We start from the raw sequence: 12,392 nt of genomic DNA on the forward strand, positions 1-12,392 counted from the left end.
ATATGTGTGAACGTTCCATTTTGATGCCAAACACACCAAACCGCACAACCACCGACATAGTTTTAAAAAGACATTTTCTTGTAGGTACCTAATGAGGCACACTTCGATTTTGGGTAATTCACAAGTCTGAGTTTTTCATGACACGAGTCCTCGCAATTTCCTCGAAATGACTGCTGTGAACAAAAATGGCCAACGTCATTTTCAATTTTGAGTTAGGGTTTTTTTAGACTTTTTGGCGTGTCCTGTTATGATTGACATGTCCACCCAATTCCACATTAATGGGTGACACTGGTGTGGCCTTTTTTGTATTATAGGGAAAATAAGGAGTGTTTTTTCCTGTTGCATGTGCGAATATATTCTGCACATTTAAATACATGAACATACCCTGCACACTAAAAAAGAAGAAAAATACCTTTCAGTATCTCCCTGGGTCTATCATGATACAAAATACAATCCATACTGTAAATTTGACACTAAATTTCTGAGGAGCTCAAATGATCATTCATGTTGCCAGCGAATGTGACACAGCATACCTTGAGAGAATGATGGCACGCTTTGCCAGATATCATGGATGTGCATGCCGTTTGTGTCCCTCAAGCATCGCTATTGCTAATGGATGTGTCTCTGTTTGCCTTTCAGACTTGTTCAGGTCGATGTTCCTCTCCTTCTAAGGTAAGTTTATCTCTGGCTTAATATGGTGCACCACTGTAACAGATATATTTGTGTTTGGTATTTTTTGGAACAGAACCAAATTTCCATGCGGAACATTATTTCTATATTCAGTCAGGAATGGGAAGTGAAATTGTCTTGCGCTCTAGATATATTCTCTAAAACAAACAGGCTTCGATAAGCAGATTCATATAACAAACACAAGTTGCATTTCTCCTGTGATTAAAATTAGAAATATTTAACCATAATGCTAAACATGTATGACTAATATAGAGGACAAAAATATTTCTCCACAATTTTCAATTTCTCACAGTAATTATTTTGGGTTTGTAGACATTTATGGCAATGATACGGGTATTCCAACATTTGTGAGGTCAGGAGAAAACAAAAAAACAATAAATAACACCGACATTACAAATTCAAACCTTATGAAGTTGAGATATTGTGTTGACCAATTTCCCCCCCCAAAAATCTGAAATTCTAAATTAAATGTCAGAATTAAAAAAAACACACAACTACAACTTCTTCACAACTACAACTTTTTTTTTCTGGACTGAAAAAAAGTCTGTTTGGAGGTGCACACCAGAAGCTGACAGGAACTCCACTTAACCTGGATATGGTTTTCATCTTCAGCGCAAGTCTCGCCTCTCTCTCAAACACACACACACACACACACACACACACACACACACACACACACACACACACACACACACACACACACACACACACACACACACACACACACACACACACACACACACACTCGCACGCACTTCTCACATATCTAAACGGACCTGCAGGTGCTATGGCGACTGTAGCCGTTGTGGGCAGCTCTTCAAAATAGACCAGCAGAACACACTGTTCTTTTACACACATTTTCCTCATGCGAATCAGTCGCAGAGCATTTAGCATGGCCATAAGCACCATTATTTTTGGGAAGCTCATCATTACTTTAGGTTACTCTGCAGCGTTGCCATGGTAGAGTTGCCTCGATAACGATGGCATAATAATAATTAGTATCACTTCCTTTAAAAAAATTGCTGTAGCTGTAGATACAGTATGTTGCTTGGATATAAACAAAGCTATTTAATAACACCATAGATAACTTTGCTATTTTTGGCAATAAGTGAACGTGGTTACGCCACAACCCTTTGTCATTAAATGGTATAACAAAAAGGTCAGACATGCATGCTTAAAAGTCACACAAAGTTATGAAGCTAGATTGATAGTATTTATGTTTATGTTCATGCAAAGTCGATTTAGTGAAATCTCAAAAATAAGATGGTTTAAAAAAAAACGACAACATATTTAAGATTGGTAAGAAAAAAAAAGCACTGATATGTCTAGAAATGTCATATAGGGAGAACCTTTAAGTTTCGCTTTTTTAATTCCCCATTTAAATGTGTGCAATTAGAAAAGAAATGTACTAATTTGAAATTGGGTAATTTCTATACCAAAACTATCATTCATTTTACAATCCACTTATGCCAAGGGGTTCGGGGGGGGGGGGGGGGGGTGTTGGAGTCTATCCCAGCTGTCTTCAAACCCATTTCTCCATTGTTATTTGCATTCATCAATCTCTTAAAACAATGTCAAAAATCTAAACCATTTTCCACTCAAACTCTGTCAATGTCCTTTTGCAAATGTAAATTTACGACTTCAATTCGGAACAATTACATTTTGTAGCACTGCACTCTTCCTCAAGTTACAAAGGTTTGATGACACCGTTGTACTAAGTTTATTCTGTGGACTTGATATCTAATTTAAAGCAGATTCTTTACTTACACTCTGACGAAGGCGGAAGTATACGCCGAAACATGTCAGGTATTTGAACACCTACACTGTCTGTAAGTAAATAATCTGCTTTAAATTAGGTTTGATGACAGTCCGATAATGGCAGCCAGAGGACACAATTCCATAAACCACTTTTGAAAATGTTGGGTTTTTGTCGCCTGACATACCAAACAACATGAAACATCCCGGACCGGACTTTGACAGTAAGTTGGTGTTGTCCAATAGGCCCGGTGAGTGGTATTACAGTAAAGTCTCGTTATATCGATATTCAAGGGAGTCCGAAAAATATCGATATAACCGGGACTATCAATATATCCGACCCTGTTTGCATGTAATTTTCCCCGTGTGCGCATAGAAATAGTATCGATATAACCGGGACTATCGATATATCCGATATCGATATAACGAGACTTTACTGTATTTAAAAATGTCTGGGTTGATTACCAACTACCTTTCCTCGCATTTTGGAATGTGTCCCAAATGTATTTGATCCATTGTGTTGTTGTTGTTGTTGTTTTTGTGTGTGTGTGCTTGGGAAAGTCGATGGAATCAATCACAGAAACAGCGAATACGCTGCCCAAGGCTTACGAGATGCTCGTAAAAGCTGTGGAGAAGAAGGCCCCAATGTGTGCGGTCGGTTATGGTGTACCAGCCTGCAGTTACTGGCAATAAGATATATGTCTACAGTAAATATCCAGATGACTTGTGGGCCTTCAATTTTGTCTCGGGATGGAAAAACACATCTCTTGCTTTGGAGGTGGTTGCTTTGGAGGTGGTCGCTTTGGAGGTGGTCGCTTTGGAGGTGGGCTCAGAAGGTATGTGGGGAAGTAACAGCAGTTCTGACGTTGTCAAGATGCTCGGTTGGGAGTTTGAAGTGCAAACGTGTTCATTCACACATGTTCCTGCCATTTTCCATTCCAACAAGACAAGCAAGAAAAAATGTACCGTACTTTTCAAGCTGTTCTGTGAACGGCCCAAAAATAAATAGATAAATAAAAACCTCATGAAATAAATGTTGACACCATGCTCTCTCTACATTATGATGGCTCTGGAAAAATGATTCACAATTTAGTAAGGGTCATCTGTCTGGTGTACTTGGCTCTCTTGGATACCTTTTTTTCTTTGGTGTTTGGACACCCGCCTGAGATTGGGTCTTAATTGCATAAATTCCTGTGTTGGGGTTTTGTGACAAAGTACAAGCCCTTTGATTTTTCCCAAATGGCCAACTTGCTGTTTTATTTCCTCTTCTGATCGACACATGTAAACCATTATTTGTTGATGGTGAGAAAAGATTTTTGGAGCGACTTTTTTTCTGTTGTATTCATTTTCCAACTACAGTATCCTCAAAATGATCATCAAAAATGTCATGCTCCATCCACATAGGAGTATGCAAAAAGGCTATCCAATTTAATGTCACTTCTCTGTCACGTAGAATTATTTCCTATTGGTGTTATCCGAACAAATTCCCGAAGAGGAGTTCAGCGATTTTGTTCAATTTCCTGTTCAATTCCCGGAATGAGTCTTTGATTTTTTTTTTCAAGCTTGCTTTTGCAATAGACATGCCCACTCAATTTCCCATACGCAGTATTCTCAGCATTGCATTCAAGCCATTAATCTCAATTGATAAAATTTGAAAACCCTGTTCCTCTTGGTACTGTGTCAACATTGTTTATTGGTTGCGAGTTTCTCCGTGACGTGACGGTGGTGTTAATGCAGGTAGCAGGAAGTATCCTAAGAGCCAGTGTTAGAGTCACTGATGAGAGTTCCCAGCAGTAAGTTAGGAGCGAACATGCACGGGGGAGACGTGATCGATCTCATTGATCGAACACGCTGGAATTACAGCTCATGTTCCTCTTCTTTTTTTTCTTGCTTCTCTCTCTTGATTCTTAAACGGCGACTCCCCCTTACCAATGATTCAGATAACTTTGTTGGTGCTTGTAATCGTTGTGCCGCGTGACAAAGTGGTACACCCATTGTGTTGGCTAGCATAAAATTGGAAGAGACAAAGAGAGTTGAAAAGAAAAGGGCTTTACATGCAGGCAATTGATCACAACAAGTGTACTGTACTTTCAGTTGTAACAACGTTATACTGTATACCTAAAACAATGATGTATGTGGCAAAATGAATGCAGACACACCCAGTATTGTGCAGAAAGTCATCCAACAATGCTAGTTTACATTATATTTCGCAGTTTGTAATAAAATTGTCTTTGTTTTGTCTTTAGTTTTAGAAGTAACTCTAAACTGGGAGTGTCATTAATCACCTTAAAACCGCTTATTCGAAGAGCTCTTTGACTTCTGCCAATGTACTGCTCCGTATTTCATGAATTCACTTGAATTCACTGCTAATGTACAGGGCTCAATGTTTTGCCCTTAAGTCAAAGCAAATAGGAATAATTGCAAATATTTACAAATTTTCTGAATTTGAGGCGCTCAATTTCTAGGACATCACTGTATTTGATTAGGAAAGTGGCTGTTTATTTGGCCTCAAATGTGAATGATTTGTTTAAATTACAACAACAATAATGGAAATCAAAAAGCAATACTGAATGCATGACCTAGAAAGTAATCATTAGCCCCTCAAATGTAATATTTTGACCTTGAAACACCACAAACAGACTTTAAAGGGTTGTCATTAGAAGTCTGCGATTTTCTCTGCGTCTTTTCCCAGTAAAGCCCTCATCTCGCTTGGCATGTATTCGCAGCTTCAAAAAGGGTGGTGTTTGACAGCAAGGATGGGATTGTTTGACAACTGAATGACACGTGGAAGAGTTGGAGAGATGATCACAAGGATTTTAATCCTGATACTTCTGAAGACTTAGTTTTGAGGGATGCAGGGCAATACTGCCAAGGGGAAATGTTTGTCATGTGTTGGGAAGGCTGCAAGTCACCCCGCTACTTGTATAAGTCAGATACAGTACAATCTCTGCATTGTCAAATTAAAGGTCCTCTATATTGTCAAAAATTCTCTACGTACAACATACAGCACATATGACATTTCTTTCCTCTCAAGCTTCAATGCAAATGTGCAAAAAAATGTGTATTAAAACACACATAGTTAAATATAAAAATAGCCAAATGCATTGTATAAAATATATACATGCGTGAAGCTAAACAATATAAACAGTAATGCTTGTGACTACATAGATACTATAATAAATAAAATACAATCACAAATAGAATACAATAAATAAAATACAATGATAAATTGAAACAAGAGAAAGAGCTACACAGAAAATGCAATTTTAAATAGATGGGTTTTGAGATGGGATTTGTCGGTGGTAAGAGATGGAGGAAGTGAGTTCCAGATTTGGTGGCAGAGCAGCTGAAAGCTCTGTCCCCCATCGTTCTGAGATGGGCAGGGAGGGCACACAGAGGTGGAGGGAGAAAGAGGATCTGAGGGAACGAGAGGGAATAGAAATTTAAAGACGGTCAGATAGATATGGGGGGGGGGCAAGGTTATGGAATGCTTTAAATGTATAAAGACACATTTTAAAGTTGATTCTATATTTGACCGGGAGCCAGTGGAGCTCTTGGAGGACGGCGGTGATGTGGTGAAAGGATGAGGTTCTGGTGATGATGTGGCTGAAGAATTCTGGACGAGTTGAAGTTTGTGGAGAGGTTTCTGAAGGACACCAAGGAAAAATGAATTGCAATAGTCAATCCGGGAGGTGACAAGACTATGACCGAGGATAGCAGTGGTGTGAGGGGTGAGAGACGAGCGAAGACGATTGATATTGTGTAGCTGGTAGTACGCAGATCGGGTTAAGTTATTTATATGGGAGTGGAAAGATAGTGTGCTGTCAAGGATGGCAACTAGGCTTTTGACAAATCTTTGATAAATATAAAGCAAACGGCAAAAAAAAAAAAACAGCCGGTCCATCAATTGATATCCAAAAATTATCCACCTTGGCTCAAACTTATCATAACAGTACCAGCTTGTTTACACAACAAAGGACACCTGATTGAAGGCCGTAACAAATAAATCCAGCCGCCTAACAATGTCCATGTACCAACCAAGTCACTTTATGAGCCGTGGGTCTCCACATTGTCAAATGAGATATTTACAACAAGAGAGATCCAGATGGATTAAAAAACAACTATTAACAGACAAGTCTGTATTTGTATGTGAAAAGTATAACGTATATGCTCGATATATCCGATCAAAGCTTTCAAAGGCTGATTGATCACCCTATGTATATATTTGTTTTCGGAAGAGAGTTGTTCAAATGATCTTAATGATGATCAGCGAGCTCTAAATGACCGTACGAATGATCCTGAACAATGAAGTGCAGTGACAATCAACTATGTTTTAAATCAACAGCAGGAGCCCTTATCTGAGATCTTGCAAGTCATTGCTCTGTCTCATTTCCTCTCGTATTGATGTCCTTAAGTGAGCTTCCTCAAGCGCCTACAGGGGCGGGGTCCTTTCATATGGATCACTGTCAATGTGTTGGTGCAGAGCTGACGGGCAGAACTGCCTGTCTCTTTAATATATATATATATATATATATATATATATATATATATATATATATATATATATATATATATATATATATATATATATATATATATAGTGAGACCTCAACTTACAATCTTTTTGTCTTACAAACGTCAAAATTATTAAAATTAAACCTTATAATAAGCACTATTTTCATAATACACACCCACCACGGCTGGCTGAGTGATCTTCGGCGGAAGCACACGACCGAACAGCACCAGAGGTTAAGTTACCAACAGTCCTTATGGAAGGTGACTCGCCTTCCATAAGCCATCAACGACCATCAAAAAGGTAAATAAAACTTTATTTTACAGCACAGTTTATTTCTTTAATTACAGTCCTCATGTAATGCGCCTCTCTTTCGAAACAGCAATTCCCTTTGACCTTCAACCTCCAATGCCATTCCATCAAGCCATAAATGACCATCACAAATGTAAATAAAGTGACTTTATGATACAATTCAGTGCATTTCTTTCATTACAATACAATAGCACATTTATTATAATTTATTATACATAGAATAAGGTATGTTGTGTGTAGTTTTAAGGCTTATTTAGTTGAAAAGTATATTTTATGGAAACCCGGGAACGGATTATTCCCATTTTAATGGTTTCCTATGGGAATTCTTTTTTTGAGATACACACTTTTCGCATTACACACTCTGTCTGGGAACCAATTAAGTTCGTAAGTTGAGGTCTCACTGTATATATATATATATATATATATATATATATACAGTAAAGTCTCGTTATATCGATATCGGATATATCGATAGTCCCGGTTATATCGATACTATTTCTATGCACGCACGGAGAAAATTACATGCAAACAGGGTCGGATATATCGATAGTCCCGGTTATATCGATATTTTTTCGGACTCCCTTGAATATCGATATAACGAGACTTTACTGTATAAAATAAGCTAGTAGTAGTAGCTAGTAAATAATTAGCTCGGGTCCAGGAAGCTTGAGGGTTCTGCGCAGTATCCGTGCTGTTCCCAGCACTGCGCTTTTCTGGACCGCTGGAGGCGCTTTGCCTCACCCGCTGGGGGTATGGAGCAGTGATATTGGAATGTCATTCGGGCTGGAGAAATGTAGTCGGATGGTGACTAAGAGGGGCAAGGTAGTCCACACTGAAGGGGTCTCACTCCCTGAAGGAACAATAGCAGACATTGAAAACAGCTACAAGTACCTCGGTATACCACAGGCCAATGGCAACCTCGAACTAGCAACAAGGAAAGCGGCTACGACCAAATACCTCCAGCGGGTGAGGCAAGTCCTCAGAAGCCAGCTCAATGGCAAGAACAAGACCCGGGCAATAAACAGCTATGCCCTACCAGTGATCAGATACCCTGCAGGAATAATAAGGTGGCCAAAGGAAGAGATTCCGACCACGGATGTTAAGACCCGAAAACTCCTCACCATGCATGGAGGGTTCCACCCCAAGTCCAGCACCCTGAGACTGTACACAAGCCGTAAGGAAGGAGGCCGGGGACTAGTGAGTGTGAAAGCCACTATCCAGGATGAAATATCCAAGCTCCATGAATACATCAAAGAGAAGGCTCCAACGGATGATGTACTCAGAGAATGTCTCAGACAATGGGGAACAGAGGATGAGGTGCTGTAAGAGGGACAATCATGGGAGGAAAAGCCCCTACACGGGATGTACCACTGAACACTAGCAGAAGTGGCTGATCTCAAGAAGTCCTATCAGTGGCTAGAGAGGGCTGGCCTAAAGGACAGCACAGAGGCACTCATCCTGGCTGCTCAAGAGTAGGCCCTGAACACCAGAGCCATCGAGGTAGGGAAATACCACACCAGACAAGACCCAAGGTGTAGGTTGTGCAAAGAGGCACCTGAGACAATCCAACACATAACTGCAGGGTGTAAGATGCTGGCAGGGAAAGCCTACATGGAGCGCCATAACCAGGTGGCTGGCATAGTCTACCGAAACATCTGTGCGGAGTATGGACTGGAAACCCCAAGGTCAAAATGGGAAACACCTCCCAAGACCGAGCAAGAGAATGACCGAGCAAAGATCCTGTGGGACTTCCAGATACAGACTGACAAGATGGTAATGCTGATGCTGTTGCTTGAGCAATGTCTGCAGCGCTACAAGGCAACCTCTTGCTGGCTTGGATGACGGTCCCCACGGTTGGTGGTCCACACAGGAAGGACCATGCAGAGAAATGCTAGCTTCATCAGTGCCTTCTGAGAGGTTTTCAATATCTGCCCACATTGTACAGATAAAGCTACCTTCCCTTTTGTCTAAAAATGTCCACGGGCTTGTCTGTTTGACTGACTGGCTCAAACTAAAGAAGTATAAGGTTAGACCTCCATTCTATTGTTGAGCATTACTCTTCTGTGAGCATGTGGGGAATAAAAAGTACATAGACTGACTGCTACGTTTAGAGAAAAATTGAGAAAAAGAGAGATTACGTTTGTTTGTTTAACTGCACTATTGGCTGTACACTTGTTTGTCTTAGAAGTCCACTTTGTTTTCATTGCTCTATTTTGATTCCCTAAAAAGGTCTATTTAACAGGCTACGACTCAACAATGACGTCAGCAATGACGTATTCATTTAATTGCAAGTAAACACTTGCAATTATTTTTTGACAGTAAATATTTTATATATTTTGTATTGTATATAGAAATAAAATCTTTTGACAGCAAATATTTTAACGCTACTAATACTTGTTTAACAATGTTAACTAGGCATCGATGTTTGGTCTTGTAATTGTTTAATGGACAGTGAGAGAGTCTTCAATAAATATTCAAAGAGCACCCTGCTTAGCGAAGGCCAAGGGTATACTGTCCGAGCATTGCAGAAGATGCTCTTTCGAGTGTGCTGCAGCATGGAGGTAGATGGACCGCAGTCATTACTCAGAAAAACGACTCATGGGGGCGTCGATAGTTGGTGGTTGGGGGGGTACAATCCATTCGCTGCCTTGCTGCTCTCACTTGATTATTTATTTTTACAATTACTAGCCGAGAGGCTCCGTTTCATTGGACAAATAGAAAAGACATTCAAATGAAGCACACGTTACATGTTGCTAGGCAGAATAGAATGCAAGAAAATTAAAACGACCAAATGGATGTTCTGGATACACAAATAGAGCCGCTGCGGTCAGTGCATGACATTGGCAATTAAACTACAAGCTGTTCCCCTTGCCGATGATGTCGTTGGCCGTGCATGTGACATGGACAATTGCACCACCGATCGTGCATCGGGGTGGATATTAGCCACGACTAGTCAGGACACTCGAATATCGAAATAAGTGAACAGTAAAACATTGACAATGATGTATATTGATACATGGATGACTTATCACACCCCTTGTGGATGGTCTATGAAATTGCCGATATGCGTTCAGTAGAATTAGGCCAAAATCTTCTTGGTTTTCTTCAACATGGAAAAAATAAGAATTTTGCTAACATTAGCAGCAGAGTTGTCACAGTTATGTGTTGCTTTTTGAGTAAATTGTTTCAGGAGGTGTGGGAAATCACTAAATCTACAGACAAAGGCATGCATTGACAATCACAACTACTGTAGATGTTTTGACATGCAGCACATGAAATAAAAACATATCTTTTAACATTTGAGAAAGGTATATTTTACATTGTATTTTCACTTGATGGTAACATTTAAAAATTGTGAGTGGGCCAATTGTGGCCCCCAGGCCGGACTTTGCCCATTTCTATTGAAAAAGTATCAATGCCCCAAGAGACAGAAAGTATTTCATTTGGTTTGAAGTGGCCATTCAAGGGACATTTTGATCATTACCAGATGACATTCAAACACAAATTTATCCTAGTCATTTTTGTCTGATGACTATCATATATCACGCTCATGTACTAAAAACATAGCCAGAGACACTAAATTTTGAAGCACTTAAGATTTTATCATTGCGGGCGAAGCATGCCGGCCAATTTTGGTGACTTGACATATTTTTTTATTGCTGAGAAAATTTTACAACAGGCTGTGACTGTGCTTTAAATACAAAATCCATATTACGGAAAATAAAATGCTGTACTTGTTAATGTGTATTTAATGTTCGCATTGCACACGCCACGCTGGGCATCCATGAGAACAAAATGATAAAGTGGGAAAATAAATTTCCGGTCATGAAATTGAAATTAAAAAATATATATACTCCATATTTTAGGAGGGAGTTTGTTCCCCCCCATCCCCCTCTCCTGCCATGAGGTCAGAATACCCTTCAGAATTATTTCATTAAGATGAAAGCACGTCAGAAGCTACTGAATCATCCTAACGATGCGTTGCTGTTGTGGTCTGGGAACACGCTCACACACATCCATACACGCACACACACACACACACACACACAAATAAATGGGTTATAACAGGGCAGCATAGAGGAAAACATCCATATTTTAACATTTTACAGCCTCATCATATTTGTTCTTCCCAGATTAAATTTATGCTACCATATTTTTGTCATACGTGATGTACTGTATAGCACAGGTGTCAAAGTCAAGGCCCGGGGGCCAAATCCGGCCCGCCACATAATTGTTTGCGGCCCGCGAAAGTAAATCAAACTTGTGAACTTGTCCATTATACTTGCTAAAATCCTAACCAAAATGTCATATTTTTGGATGTAAACAACAATAAGTTATTTTTCTTGACTTCAGATTCGAACACTAGTTATTAATTATTTTATTTAGCGCTCTGTATGTAATATGTGGAGGGGATTAAACATTCTAATGGCTTCCCCAAATTCATAACGGCCCTCGGGAGGAAATCATATCTACAATGTGGCCCGCGGCAAAAAACGACTCTGACACCCCTGCTGTATAGGTACTATATATGCTCTTCAAATGTAAGATACATAATCATCCACTCCATCCCAACCCATCCCCAGTCTTCTTGACTCTGTCTTGCCACTGAATTCAGATGGGCTGGGACGAGAGAGTGAGACAGACGACATTGCACAACTCTCCTTCACTTTAATCAAACTCATGTGCAAGTCATCTTCACCACACACCATTCCAGTGAAGATGGTCATCTCTTGCCAAAGAGGACGAACACCACAGAATCATCTGACAATGTACTGTGTGTATTGTATGTACTGCTAATTGACCATATTTTCATTGTATTTAGAGGTCGATATACACGTTATGAACGGTTTTCAGATCATGTTTTTAGATATGTCATGGCCCTTGTAGACTAAGTCTGCATGATCTTCAAATTTATTGGTTCATACACATCACATACTTATATTTACCTATGTCATAAATATGTAAAAATGTGTCTGGGATGTATATATATAATGTTCCATATTTAATAGTACATGTACGTTTAATGGCGGCCCGGTAGTCGAGTGGTTAGCACACCGGCTTCACAGTGCAGAGGTCCCGGTCCGGCCTCCCTGTGTGGAGTTTGCATGTTCTCCCCGGACCC

At 39.8% G+C, this 12,392-nt stretch overlaps 1 protein-coding gene across 3 annotated transcripts in view; it reads left to right on the top strand.

The window, feature by feature from the left end:
• The window catches only part of LOC148901549 (leucine-rich repeat and immunoglobulin-like domain-containing nogo receptor-interacting protein 2), a 266,334-nt gene that overhangs the window by 39,023 nt on the left and 214,919 nt on the right, over positions 1 to 12,392 (top strand). For all 3 annotated transcript variants that reach the window (XR_016113739.1, XR_016113749.1, XM_088989208.1), the window contains exon 2: positions 640 to 672. The gene's annotated coding sequence lies outside the window, so the exon portion shown is untranslated. The remainder of the gene's footprint in view (positions 1 to 639; positions 673 to 12,392) is intronic.

This window comes from Hippocampus bargibanti, linkage group LG02 (assembly GCF_051943395.1).
Source record: "Hippocampus bargibanti isolate YZ-2025 linkage group LG02, ASM5194339v1, whole genome shotgun sequence".
NCBI classification, from domain to species: Eukaryota; Metazoa; Chordata; class Actinopteri; order Syngnathiformes; family Syngnathidae; genus Hippocampus; species Hippocampus bargibanti.